Raw genomic sequence first — 12,643 nt, 5'->3', positions numbered from 1 at the left:
CGCTTCTGCCACACTCTTCTCTGTTTAGAATTGGGACCTGGTCTGTACCTGTATCACAGCAAGGTGGGCCACGAGAACATTTGGGGGGGGGTGTGCAAACTGGAAGGAAAAATAGGGAGACCGGGGCTCAGAGGAACGGAAAGTGGATTCAGGCTTCCGAGGTTTATATTGCACAATACTTCCATGTTACCAGCAGCCCCTAGCCCCAGCTTCTCTGTAGCCCTCCCTTCCATTCCTACAAACCCAGCCCCCTCCAGGCCCTTGCCCCTCCACCTCAAGCCCCAGCCCTCCTGGGCAGGAATGTGACTGGTCAGGTCTGAGCTGACCACAGGAGTGGCTATAAGGTGACAGACCCCCCCATCCTCCCAGCCTGGGGGAGCTCACATACCAAGGAAGGGGGGGAGGGGAGAGCTGCTTTAACCCTTTGCAGCCAGGCTTTCAGGGTGAAAAAGAGGGGTACTCTACTACTAATGGCCACTCCCACATGAGTGCTGCCAGGCAGAAGCTACTTCCCCGAGAGGGTGGAATGGGGGTATCTGTCCCCCTAGTCCCTGTTAAGAAAAATTATCCTTTGCCACCCCAAGTGTTTCATCTCATCTCCCATGACATTTGGAAAAACAGTCATGAGCTGGTGCGGAGGGGAAGAGAAGGAAAGGACGCATTATGAACCCCAACCTCAGGAGCCCCTAGTCTGATGGGAGAAATACAACCCTGCCCTGGGGAGTCTGATGGGGGAGACGAGGCACAGAGGCTAGGACAAAGAGCTGAGAGCAGAGAAGAGCATGGAGCTGGGCAGAAGAGGGAGGAAGCCAGGGCAGGAGCAGAACAAGCCAGGTGGGGTCAGATCGGGCAGGCTTCCCGGAGGCCCCTCGGCCCACACCCCTCCCCCTAGGCTCTGGAATCTCGGGGGTCAGGGTTGAGGGACAACTCCGCCCCCTGCCCCCCTCAGGCTCAGGAATTCCACCAGCCAAGGGAGGAGGGGGACGGCTGCTTCGGCCTTAGTCCAAGTTGGCTCCCACTGGACCGGCAACTGCAGCTCCTCCTCGGCCCCTCACCTCCACCCAAGTCCCTGGGCTGGCCCCCATCGCCCTCCCCTCCCCCTCTCTGGCTGGCACAGTGTGTGCCAGGCGCTGGCAGAAAACAAACCCGCCAGGGTGGGTTTGCAGGGAGCGGGGTAACCTTGACACAGTTGCGGCAGTCGCTAATGGCAGACACACACTCCGCCTGTTCTGGGGGGACTGTTGCCGTTGCTAGGAAACCAGCAGCCGCGTGAATGGAAATGGGTCAGTAAACCTGGGGAGAGATAGTGTGACACTCGAACCACTGCAGCTGCTCCAGCCCACACCGAAATCCCTCCTCTTCAATATTTATCACTCCCGCCTGGGCCCTCGGCTCCTGCCAGACCCCGCACCAGCCTGGCCCTCAGGCCCCCCCAAGGCTTGAGAGAGGAGGGGGCTAGAAAAGAGATGCGAGGGTTGCTGATCCGCTCCCTGGGGGGGCCCCCCAGGCGGGATGGAACTGGTTCTGGAGGAGATTGAACAGGAAACAGAGTCTAATCCCGTGGCGGGGAAGGGGTTAAAAGGTCAATTCACGCCTGTTCCTGACTTAGGCACCGTGGTAAAATTACTGCGAGTGTGAGCAGGCTTGCGAGTGCCTGCCTGCCTACCTGTGGAGGGACTATTTAAGACAGGAGACCTCCCTCCCAGTGTATAAGAGATGGAGGGGGGAGAAGCACCCAAAACATGGCCAAGATTCACTCACAGCCTGAAAACAACCTCCTTACAGCCTAGCAATCCCCCCAGTAGAGCCTGAGGCTTCCTAACAGCCAGAACTGACGCTCCTAGTAGAATCTGATAGCACCCCAAATGGACAGGAGCTGCCTATAGCTCCTTACAATACAGTCCTGTACAGACACCTCCCCAACAGCCAGACACTCAATGTTCAGAAAACCCTGACAACAGCCCTACACAGATACCCCCTCCCCAAGAGAACATGACAACTGCAATTCAGAACAGCGCAGTTCAGCTCAACACCTATAAACAAGCCGACAAACCTAGGCACAGACAAAACTGCCCTATGGCAGACTGTGCTGAATCTTCTGTCACTTCCCCATGAGGCTGGAGCCTCCCCAAACAGCCTGCTGTAACCCAAAGCCTGGTTCTCTGGCTCAGCTATGTTTTTTTCTCCCTCCCATTCCCAGCCTCCTTGTCTTGCACACACCCCAATATACTGCCCCCGCAACTGCTCTTCTGGACACACCATCCCACAGGCTAGCTGCCTCGCGCACCGCACCCCCCATTCCCTGGAGTCTGACTGGTCACTGACACACACATTCCCTTCCCCTACAACAAGCACCATCTAACAGCCCCGCCTGACACGAGGTCTTGTTCCTGGGCACAGGCCTCTCTCCTGACAAGGACCCTGGGAATCAGCAGTGCCACACACTCGGGTGATATGCCCCTCCACCCACCACAACCTCAGCCAGTATCCCTGAAGGGTGTGTCTTGGGAAGGGAGGCACTCCAGCCTTCTGGAGGGGGGGAATACCTCGACAGGAATCTCCCAGCTGACTCGGTTCTGTGTGCTCCTATCTCCTAGGATACATCAGTCAACACAGGCTCGGAGCCTGTCAGAGCTCGAAGGTGCCTTAGGGAGTCACTAATCCAGCCTCCTCTGCTCAGCAGGAGGAAATCAAGGCCCAGAGAGGAGAGCAGTTTGCTGAAAGTCACACAGCCCAACTGCTGCTTCCAGTCATTTTCTCTTCTACAGCCCCTCACTAAGATCTCTCTACTGGTTGAAGAGAAACGGACTGGGGCGGGGGGGGGGGGGGGGGGGGGTGCGGCGGCGGGGCGTTGTCAGCCCAGGAAGGCTTTCCTGAGGCACAGGGAGGTGGGACTGGATTAGCTGGGAGGGGAATTTGTAGTCCTAGAGATGAGTTTATGAGAAATGCCCAGCAGTGCATTGAGACATATGGGCACCTGGCAGCCCCGGAATCTGGGCCACATAAATTTATTCAAATCCGGACTTTGCCAAAATGTTCTGATGGATACTCATACCGCCCCACACCCTATCCCAGGGCCCCAGTGAGCTGCCTCCCCAAACCAAAGGTAAAGGAAGTTTACTGTTCCCTATACCTAGCCTCGAATGTAAATTCTAGGGAATCCCCGCCTTTTATTATTCAAATAGATCTTTGCCAGGATGCCCATGGGATGTGTGTGAAAGAGGTTTTCTGCTAGGTAGTTTTTATTTCAACTCCATTTTGCAGAAAAGCAAATTGAGGTTCGCAGAGGTGGGGTAAATTGCTCAAGTTCACACAGACAACAAATGGAGCCTTGAGTTCCTTCCAGTACACAAGGAAGGCCGATCCAACAGGAAACAGGGAGAACTGGGGGTGGGGGGGAGGGAAGGGTGGGAGTTGACACAGGCCCAGGCCCAACATCCTGGGCTGAGGGGGAGCCAATAGGCATCTGAATTTGAATCTGGGTATCTGGGTTCCACTCCCACCCACTAGCAGTGGTAGAGTGAAAGGTCAGCATGGAGATGGGAGGGAGAGGAAGTAGAATTCCATCAGCTCTCAGCCTGCCTGGGCCATACCCCAGGGAGCCAGGCCAGGGGCCGCCCCAACTTCCCTCAGCCCAGAGATCTCTGCCAGCCCCTGCCCCCACCCTCACCCAAACAGCAGGAGTATTGTGAGGAGACCCATCCCCCTCACTGGGCCTCAGTTTCTCCATCTGTACTAAGAGCTAGCCTAGCAGGGAGGATTTCTCAGGGCCGTTCCAAGTTTAACATAGTGCGACGACCAGTCCTAGTTCTCAGTCCCCAGCACAAATTTAGAAGTCACTCCCCCAGTCTGGAGCTAGCCGAGAACATTAAATATGTGTTTGATGAATAAATGAAAACCAACATCTTTCCATCCTGCCCAGCCTGAGTGAGAGGCACTACTTACCTTGGGAAGCCAAATTCCACAGGGTTGTTGGTGGGGAAGGGGATTCAAATACTTTGAGGGCTCTGAACTGGCTGTATGTTACACGGGTGCCCTTTACTCCCCCCCTCACTAGTGCACACACTACGCTAATTGCTTTAACTTGTGCAACTTTAAGCCCCACAACAAGGCCATAACCTACCTACTATTAGCTAGTTTTTCAGATGAGGAAAGGGACTAAGGTGTGAAGGGACTTGCTCAAGGTCACACAGTCAGTGAGCGGCTGAAAGGATCTGAACTGCATCTATCCCCACTGCTTTTGTTTAACATGATGAGGGTGTGCTGGGTTGGGGCAGGAAATGAAGTTGAACAGGGACCATTGGCAAGGGGAGAGGGGGTGCACCCCAGGACCCAGGGGAGGTGCCTGCTGAGTTGCCAAACGGTTCATCAGTTTGCAGGGCACCAAATGGTACTGGAACTAGCAAAGTCGTGGGAAAGCATCCCTTCCCCTCCCCCACCCCACAGTGCCAAGAGGGAGCCCTGAGAGGTCACTTACCTACTCCCCCGATCTCAGGACTCCTGTAAAGAAAGCCCCTCCCTCCCGGGAGCCCTTTTCGGGACTTCGGGACCTGTAAGGTGCAAAGCCGCCCTCAAAGCAAGCTGCCGCCGCCGTCGGGAACACTGTCCAGGATTTTTCCGGCGCGTCCGCCCCCCACCCGCACGGCAGTTGCGGGGGTTGGGGTAGGGGGTTGTTGGGAGAAGACTGCCTCGCCTCCCTCCTAGAAACCCTTAGGCGCCTCGTGCTCGAGCTGGAGGTGCTGGTCCACAGGCCCAGCCGTTCTCGGGCCCGAACGGTCCGCCTCCGAGTTTTCCCGCCGCCGCCTGTCGGGCTACCTGGCAGGCCACCCCCGCCCCCCTCCCAGATGAGGCCGCGGAGCTTCTGACTCCTGGAGGAGGTGACGGGCCGAGAGGGAAACCAGGCGGCTGGGGGAGGGGCGTTGCCTGCACCTGGCCCCTCTCCGCCGCCCAGGCCGGGAGGGGCGGGACTGGACCCCCGCCAGACCCGAAAAGAGCGGCGGAGGAGAGGAGGTGGGCCGCCCTCCTCTCCCGCAGGCTGGGGGAGGGTGGGATCTCCCCCCACAACCCTCGCCGCCGAGGCGCCCCCTAGGGTCGGGCTGCGAGGCGCCCCTTCCCGAGCCGCGCGCTCAGCCCGCTCCCCCGGCCGGCCGCACTCTCCAGCTGCAGGAAATTCCAGAAGCTCTCCATCATCCCGGCGCAGCGCGCAGCCCGGGCTGCCAAGGCTCCCCGAAGGAGAGCCACATGCCGGCCGGCCGCGCGGCCCGCCCTCGCCCCCCCCTTCCAACCCGGCCGGGCAGCCACGTCGGGCCGGGCGGGGGCCCGGCCAGCCGCCCCTTCCCGCGCCCCGGGACCGGCGGAATGCGTGGCAGCCCCGGCCGGGGGCTATTTTGAGCGGGAGGGGAGCGGCCCAGCCTCGGTGTTTTCGGCTTTTTCCTGGCCCCCGGCCCGCCAGCCCGGGCCCTCGGCTGCCCGCGGAGTGGGGGGGTCACGAGGCGCGGGGGAAGAGGAGGGCCGCCGCGATCAGGCTCGGGCCCGGGCTCCGGCCCAGGCCCGGGAGGCGCCCGGCGGCGGTCCGGACCTGCGCTCTCGGCCTCGGCCGAGCAGCGGGATTATTAATAGCGCGCCTGGCTCGGGCTGCGGCTCCAGGGCGCCTGCTACCTGCACGCCCCTCCTCCGGTGAGCACAGGCGGTCGGGGCACTCCCTCCCCAGCGGCGGACTCAGGCCTCACTGGATAGCGCCCTGTGCACCAGTGGCCAATCACCGGCCTCGATTTCCTTACCTGTAAATTGGGGTAAATTGGGGATGGGCTGCCTGGCTTTATGTGGTGCGTACCAAATAAAAGTTTTGCTTGCTGTGTGCCTCTCCTTGGGCAAAACGCCTTCCCTTTTTGGGGCCTCAGTTCTTCCATTTTATTATAAAATGAGGGGATCTGAGAGGACTCTTTCCAGGGGAAGAATCCCTTACATTTGAATAATGCATTTTCACTTACAATCCATTTGAGCCAGTAACCCCCCCAATGGTAACAGCCAACACCAAGCACTTGCCTTGCATGATTAGCATGCATTAATTCACTTGATTATAAAGTTCCCGTAAAGTAGGTAGTATCTCCTTTTTGTTGCTGAGGAAACTGAGGCTCAAGAAGGTTAAGTGAACTGCCAAAGGTCACACAATGGCAGAGACCAGAATCAGATAAACTCTGGCTCCAGAGTCTGAGTTAACTAACCACTGAACCATAGTGCTCTGAGACAAGCAGGACAAACACTGCCCCCTTTTTATAGAGGAGGAAACTGAGGCTTCAAGTGTGATTTGCCCAAAGTTGCCTTTGGCCACTTAGTGGCAGAGGTGAGCATCCAACACAGATCTTCCGACACCTAGTCTAAGGCCCCACAGCAGCCCTCTGAATCTGTTCAGCTCCTGCCCTGGGGCTGGTAGTGGGGTCTCCAGGACAGGGTCCTGGAAATGGGCACGGAGGCACTACCCCTATGGGAACCAAGCTGTGTCCTGGGCCCTGGAGATTACCCTCCACTCCCAAGGATCAGACCCAGACTCCTGGGCCCCCAGGGTTCATTAATCCACCAAATTCTAGATTTACCCCAGCCTCAGAGCCATGGGGGTGGGGGCATCTGGGGGTGAGGGGAGATGGCCTGCAGGGGTAACAGCCTGGGACAGGGCCTGGAGTTGCTTCCTGCCCTCCCACCCCTCAGCAAGGAAGCACAAAGGCTGGCAGGCCCCCCCACTCCGCCCCGGAAACCTGGCAGTTTATTTCTGTCTCTGGGCCCCCTGTTTCCACAGAGTCAGTCCAGGAAGGCTGGCAGCAGCTGGCTTGGAGGGGTGGAGCTCCTGCTCCCTCAAGGGTCCAGCTGCTACCCTGCCCCACCCCCACCTGCCAGGACACACCAGAGTCAGAGGTGACATTGGGATGAGGGAGGGAGTAGCTGGAGGCCAGTTGGTCAGGACTCCAAGGGAGGGAACCCTCTCCACCTCCCAACCCAGAGCCTAGATGCTCTCCCAGGGTGAGCCAGTCTATACTCAGTTCAAGTCTGCTAAGAGGATAACCTCTAGTGTGTCCAACTCTATTTATTCCAGATCATTCTGGCTCAAGACTCCTCTGGACTCTGGTCCCAAAGAAAAGCCTGCTTCTAAATCTGTACTGCCCAACATTGTAGAAACTGTTATTGAGCACTGGGAATGTGGCTATTTGGAACTGAGATGCGCTGTAAGTATAAAATATACACCAGATTTTGAAGTCTAAATATGAAAAAAAAAGAATGTAAAATACCTCATTCATAATTTTTATAATGATTATAAGTTGAAATGACAACATTTTGGATATATTGGGTTAGATGAGATATATTAATTCACTTATTTCTTTTTACTTTGTTTAACGTTAACTGGAAAATTTAGATTATATATGTGGCTCCCATTACATTTCTGTTGGACAGTGCTGTTCTAGATCACTTGGTACTCTGGCTTAGGACTAAGACTGCCTGGTCTAGATCAATATCTGTGTGGCTTTAGCTCGCCCACTTCTCCATATCCAGACCACAGCCTTACGTATGGGTCTGAATCTCACCAACCAACGCCACCCTGTCCCAGCTGTCTGTGAATCTAGGATCAGCCAGAGATTTTGGCTTTGTCTGCTTTAAAACACTGCCTAGTACATTTCTTATTCACCATTTCCCAATATCTAGATCCCAGCAAGAGTGTGGCTCTAGATCACCTTCTATGTTATCCAGCCTGACACTCTAACCTTGTTTGCTGAGATCACTGTCCAGTAAGATTTAAGATCTAGGTACTCTCAGGAGGCATGAGGTGCTAGATCAGGGGTTGGCAAACTATGGCTCAAAGGCCAATGCAGCCTGCTGTCTGTTTTTATAATTCTAGTTTGATTGGAACACAGCCACGTTCATTCATTTATGCATTGTCTTTGACTGCTTCCAAGGTACAATGGCAGAATTGAGTACTCATGACAGAGACCACATGGTCTACAAAGTCTAAAATTTTTACTATCTTGACTCTGTACAGAAAGTTTGTCAACCTCTGTTCTAGATGACCAATGGTCCACCCCATCATAAATCTAGATTCCAGCCTGAGACCATGGCCTAGTCTAATCTAGATCAATTCCTGCTAGATGGTACTGCTGACTAGGATTGAAACCAGAGCCTAACAAGCGCCCCATGCTGCTTGGGTTCCAGATCCACTCTGATCTCAGGAGCTGGGCCCCAGTACTCTTCTCTGGGATGGAAAGTGTGTCTCCACTTCCAGACTCCCTTAGAGAGATCAAGGCCCATTGGCCCTCCTCAATGGCCTTGGGAAGGGGAAGGGAGGGTAGATTCCAGAACCAGCACTGGAGCTGAGTCAGAGTGTCAGGGGTAAGCCCTTCCCTGCCAAGGGGGCAGAACATAATCGGCCAAGAAGACAGAGTAGCCCCACACTCACTCCACTCCTTCCCAGCAGCTGGGGGTCAGTGTGGGACAGATACCAACCCCTGGAAGCTAGACCAGGGGGCTCCAAAGGGAATCTTCACCTCCAGCCACCTGATGCCTATCAGCTTGGGGCTGAGCTGGCACCTCTATCCCCCTTTCCCACAGTTCACCTTAGCTCTGCCCCTTCATGGCTTTCTTTGAAAATCCTCCTACAGCTGCCCCTCTCCCTGCCATTTCTCCTTCCCCCATCCTAGAATCCTAGCCTTAACCTTAGCAGTTAAGGTCTTGGACTCCAGAGCTCACAAACCCAGACTTCAGTTCCAGCTCTGACTCTGGGCAAGTCACCTCACCTCTCTAGGCTTCCTCAGTTTCCTCATCTGTAAAACAGAATAATGATGATACCTACCTCATAGGGTTCTTGTACAGACTTAACAAGATCATGACATATATCACTTTGCCCAGCACCTGGCCCATAGTAAACATTTGATGCTAGCTGCTATTTTTATTACTATTGATCATCTAGTTCCATGGATAGATGTTGGCAGGTTTGTAAACCTCACAAAATTTTAACCCAAACTTGTTTTTGTATTTTTCTGAAGAGAAGGTCCATGGCTCTTATCATCTTCTCAAAAATGGATCCTTAGCCCAAGTGGTAAAAAAAAAAAGGGGGGTGGGTAAAAAAAAAATCCAAAAGGGGAAAGAGGCACACAGAAAGAGAAGGACTAGCTCAGGGTCCCTCAGAAAACGTGAGGCAGACCCAAGGCTAGCACCCATGAATTCCGTCTCCCAGGTCCCACTCTTTCCACTAGTCCAGGCTGTCTCTCTAATCTGGCCTCATCATTTCTCACCTGCACAGCTATGACAAGCCCCTCGGTGGGCTCCCCAGCTCCAAATGTCTCCACTGCTTCTTCCCCACCCAGTGCCAGATTCATCTTCTTCAAATCTCACTCTCATGACACAGCGTCCCTGCTCCAAAACCTTTAATAGCTCCCTACTGCTGATGACATCAAGGCCGAGGTCTTTAGCCTGACATTCAAGAGCCTTCACAGCCAGCTCTGGCCCCTGCTATCCTGCTCGCTGTTCCCTCTTATCTGGTCAGTGGTGCTGACTTCTTCCTCTCCTCTCTCCCCATCCCCATGGTCTCCATACCACCTACACACTCACTCAGTTCTGGACAGATTCTGCCCCTTTCTGCAATCACACAGTGCCTCAGGCCCAGCCTGCTGCCCCCGCTCTGCCCTCAGGGTTACCCCTGGGTCCAGCCACTCTCTGAACTCACCCTGACCAGGCCACACTAGGGAATGTTGACCACGGCTCCAGCTCCAGCAAGCAGGCTCTGCCTCTGCTCTCCAGCTCAGCTCCATCCCTGGACACTGACCCACCTTAGCCACTGCCCATATCCTCTCCAATAACCTCTCTCTCCTTCTATCCTCTAGATTTGAAGGAACAACACTCCTCTCATCACAGGGAGTCATAGGAAGTCAGCTGGTCCTCAGAGTCATGACTCCTGGGTCAGATTGTTCTCTTTGAACCTCAATGTCCTCATCTATAAAATGGGGACAGCAAGACCTCCACCTCACGCGATTCTCCTGAAAGATAAATGCCTTATAAACTGGAAGAGACTTTTTCTACTAAAACCTGCTATACAAATAATACTAACAATAGCCTCCATTTAAAAGTTTATTTAAAATTGCAACAACCCTGCAACCGTGGCACTCCCCAAACCCTTTCCTGGTTTCCTTTTTCTCTTTGAGCTTATCAGCATCTAATAAACCATATACTTTACTTATTTTTGTGTTAACTGTTTGTTTTACTCTCTAAATGTGAGCTCCTTGAGGGCAGGGATTTTCATCTACTTTCTTCACTGCTGTGTGCCCCAGAAAAGTGCCTGACACCATGTGTGCACTAGATAGTTGAGAGATGAGTGAATGAGTCAACTGCCAGACACTGGGCTAAGCACTTCTCACAGGTCATACCACCTTAGGAGACAGGTACTTTCATTGCCCCTCATTTTGAAAATGAGACCTCAAGTGACCTGTCCTTATCACACGGTAGGAAGCAGCCTGGCTGGGATGTGACTCCCGAGGCTACCCTCTTGATCACTGTGTTCTATTTCCCGTCCAGATGGGGGGTTATTTCTATTTCTACATTAGCCAAGCCTCTTGAATCTGTCACCCTCCCTATCTCCCTGGACTCTCACTCTCCCTATACCCCTGAAGCCACCAGCCCTCCCAACCCTCATTCTGACCTCTCTCAGCCCTTTCCTCCCACTTCTCAGCCCCAAGCCACGCTGCTCATTCTCACCTCAGGTCCTTTGGTGATGCTGTGTGCCCTGCCTGGAATGCGCTGACTCCCCATCTCTTTCAACTCTGTTGGTTTCTAAAGACTCACCTCTTCCGGGAAGCCTTCCCTCCAGTCTTCACTGGCTCCCTTCCCCGAGCTCAGGCCTTGTTGTTGACTGCTGGGAAAACCCACTGGGGGAACATATGCTGACTTGGTCCATTCCCTCATTGTTTCCTGAATTTGGAGGCCTTGCCCACCTCTGTCCTTCTGGCCAGGTCTCTCCCTCCATCCTCTGCTGATCGCTGCTCCCACCCCATGCCAGCTCTTCATTAGGTTTAAATGTGTGTGATCAAGAGCCTGGCTTTTGAGTCTCTCAAACTCCAGCTCCACCCACTACTAGCTGTGTTTCTTTGAGCATGTCACTACACCTCTCTGAACCTGTTTCCTGTCTGCAAAATGGGAATAATATAAGCATCTGGCTCATGTAAGCTAATGTGCCTGGCACACAGTAAGCACTCAATAAATATCAGCCTATTACTTCTATAGCATTTTATCATGTTGCTCATCCCCATTCTAAAGCCTCAGCCTCCCTTTTCCTCCTCCCTGAACAGTCCCCCCTCCAGAATATGATTGATGATGATAATAAGATTGCTAACGTGTACTGACCGATTATCTGCACTGACTAGAAATATGTCTGGCACCCAGCTGGTGCTCAATATTGCTTATTGAATAAATGAATTAACTAGTTTAATCCTCACAACATCCTATGGGGGGGCTATATTTACTCATTTTACAGACAAGGAAATCAAGGCCCAGAGAGGGTAAGCAACCCGTCATGGGTGGGATTTAAACCCAAGTAGTCTGACTCCACAGCTGAGATCCTCACTGCCCTCCTCATCCTCACTATTCCCATCCTACCTGCTCCAATGCCAGCCCCAGGGGCGGGACCCTTTCCTTCACCAGAGGTTGGACCGTAGCCTTAGATGGATGTTCACTGAGCCCCTGCTCCAGAGCTCAAACCCTTCATATTTTATCTCATTTGAGCCTCACAAAACCCGATGGAGTCAAGTAACTAAGGTCACGCAGGATTCGAAGCACAAACTCAAAAGCATCATGTTTTGTAATGTTTTTGTCCCACTGTCTTAGACAACTGTTGATAACTGTTCATGCACATCTGCCTTTTTTCCCCAGTCAGTTAGACAGCAAGCTCTGAGAGCACGGTCTGAGGCCAGCCCTTCCATGTCCCTATCCCGTGGCCAGCACTACAGCCGCATGGGCCATGCTCCACAGAGACTCCCCAACCGCTGATCTGAGCCTCCCAGCCAGGCACACCCTGATGCTCTGCCTGCCTCCCCCCGCAGAGCAGGTCTTGATTTGTGGGCTATGTCTGCCCTATCTGACTCGGGGTTGGCAAGGGCGGGGCTGTATTCCCCTTCAACCTAGAGGCTCCCCAAACACAGGATATCCCCTGGGAAGTCAGGGCTCCCATTTCCCACTTAAAGCATTAAGAGGGAGGATAGCATAGTGGTTCAGAACAAGGACTCCAGATCTCTGTGTTCCAAATTCAAAGGCTGGCTCCACCAGGTACTGGCTGTGTGACCTTGGGCAAGTCACAAGGCTTAAACTTTCTTGGCCTCAGTTTTCTGATATGTAAAATAAGGATGATAATAATAGGGCTGTTATGATGATGAAGTGAGTATCTATTTATAAAGTTAGAAGAGTGTCTGGGACATGGTAAATGCTATGTAAGTCTTTATTAAATAAATAAAAGTAGGGTTTCACCCGGCCCCAAAGGGTCCCCCCGGTAGGGTACAGTGCAGGTAACAAAGCAAGCCCCAGTTCCAAACAGACAATGAAGACACACAGGGAAACAGAAACAGGTGGCAGAGACCTCACACCTTGGGAAGCCCCTTGTGGCAGGGACTTACTCCTT

General features: G+C 53.7%; 1 protein-coding gene across 11 annotated transcripts in view; it reads right to left on the bottom strand.

The window, feature by feature from the left end:
* Positions 1–12,643, bottom strand: part of AHDC1 (AT-hook DNA binding motif containing 1) — a 63,986-nt gene that overhangs the window by 32,642 nt on the left and 18,701 nt on the right. Inside the window, exon 1 of one of the 11 annotated variants that reach the window (XM_070510619.1) lies at positions 4,478–5,103. The exons of the other annotated variants lie outside the window; for them this stretch is intronic. The gene's annotated coding sequence lies outside the window, so the exon portion shown is untranslated. Of the gene's footprint in view, positions 1–4,477; positions 5,104–12,643 lie in introns of those variants that run through there. 11 annotated transcript variants of the gene reach the window in all.

Source organism: Equus asinus, chromosome 5, assembly GCF_041296235.1.
Source record: "Equus asinus isolate D_3611 breed Donkey chromosome 5, EquAss-T2T_v2, whole genome shotgun sequence".
NCBI lineage: Eukaryota > Metazoa > Chordata > Mammalia > Perissodactyla > Equidae > Equus > Equus asinus.
Note: the sequence above shows the minus strand (reverse complement) of the source record. Positions and strands in the feature narration are given on the sequence as shown.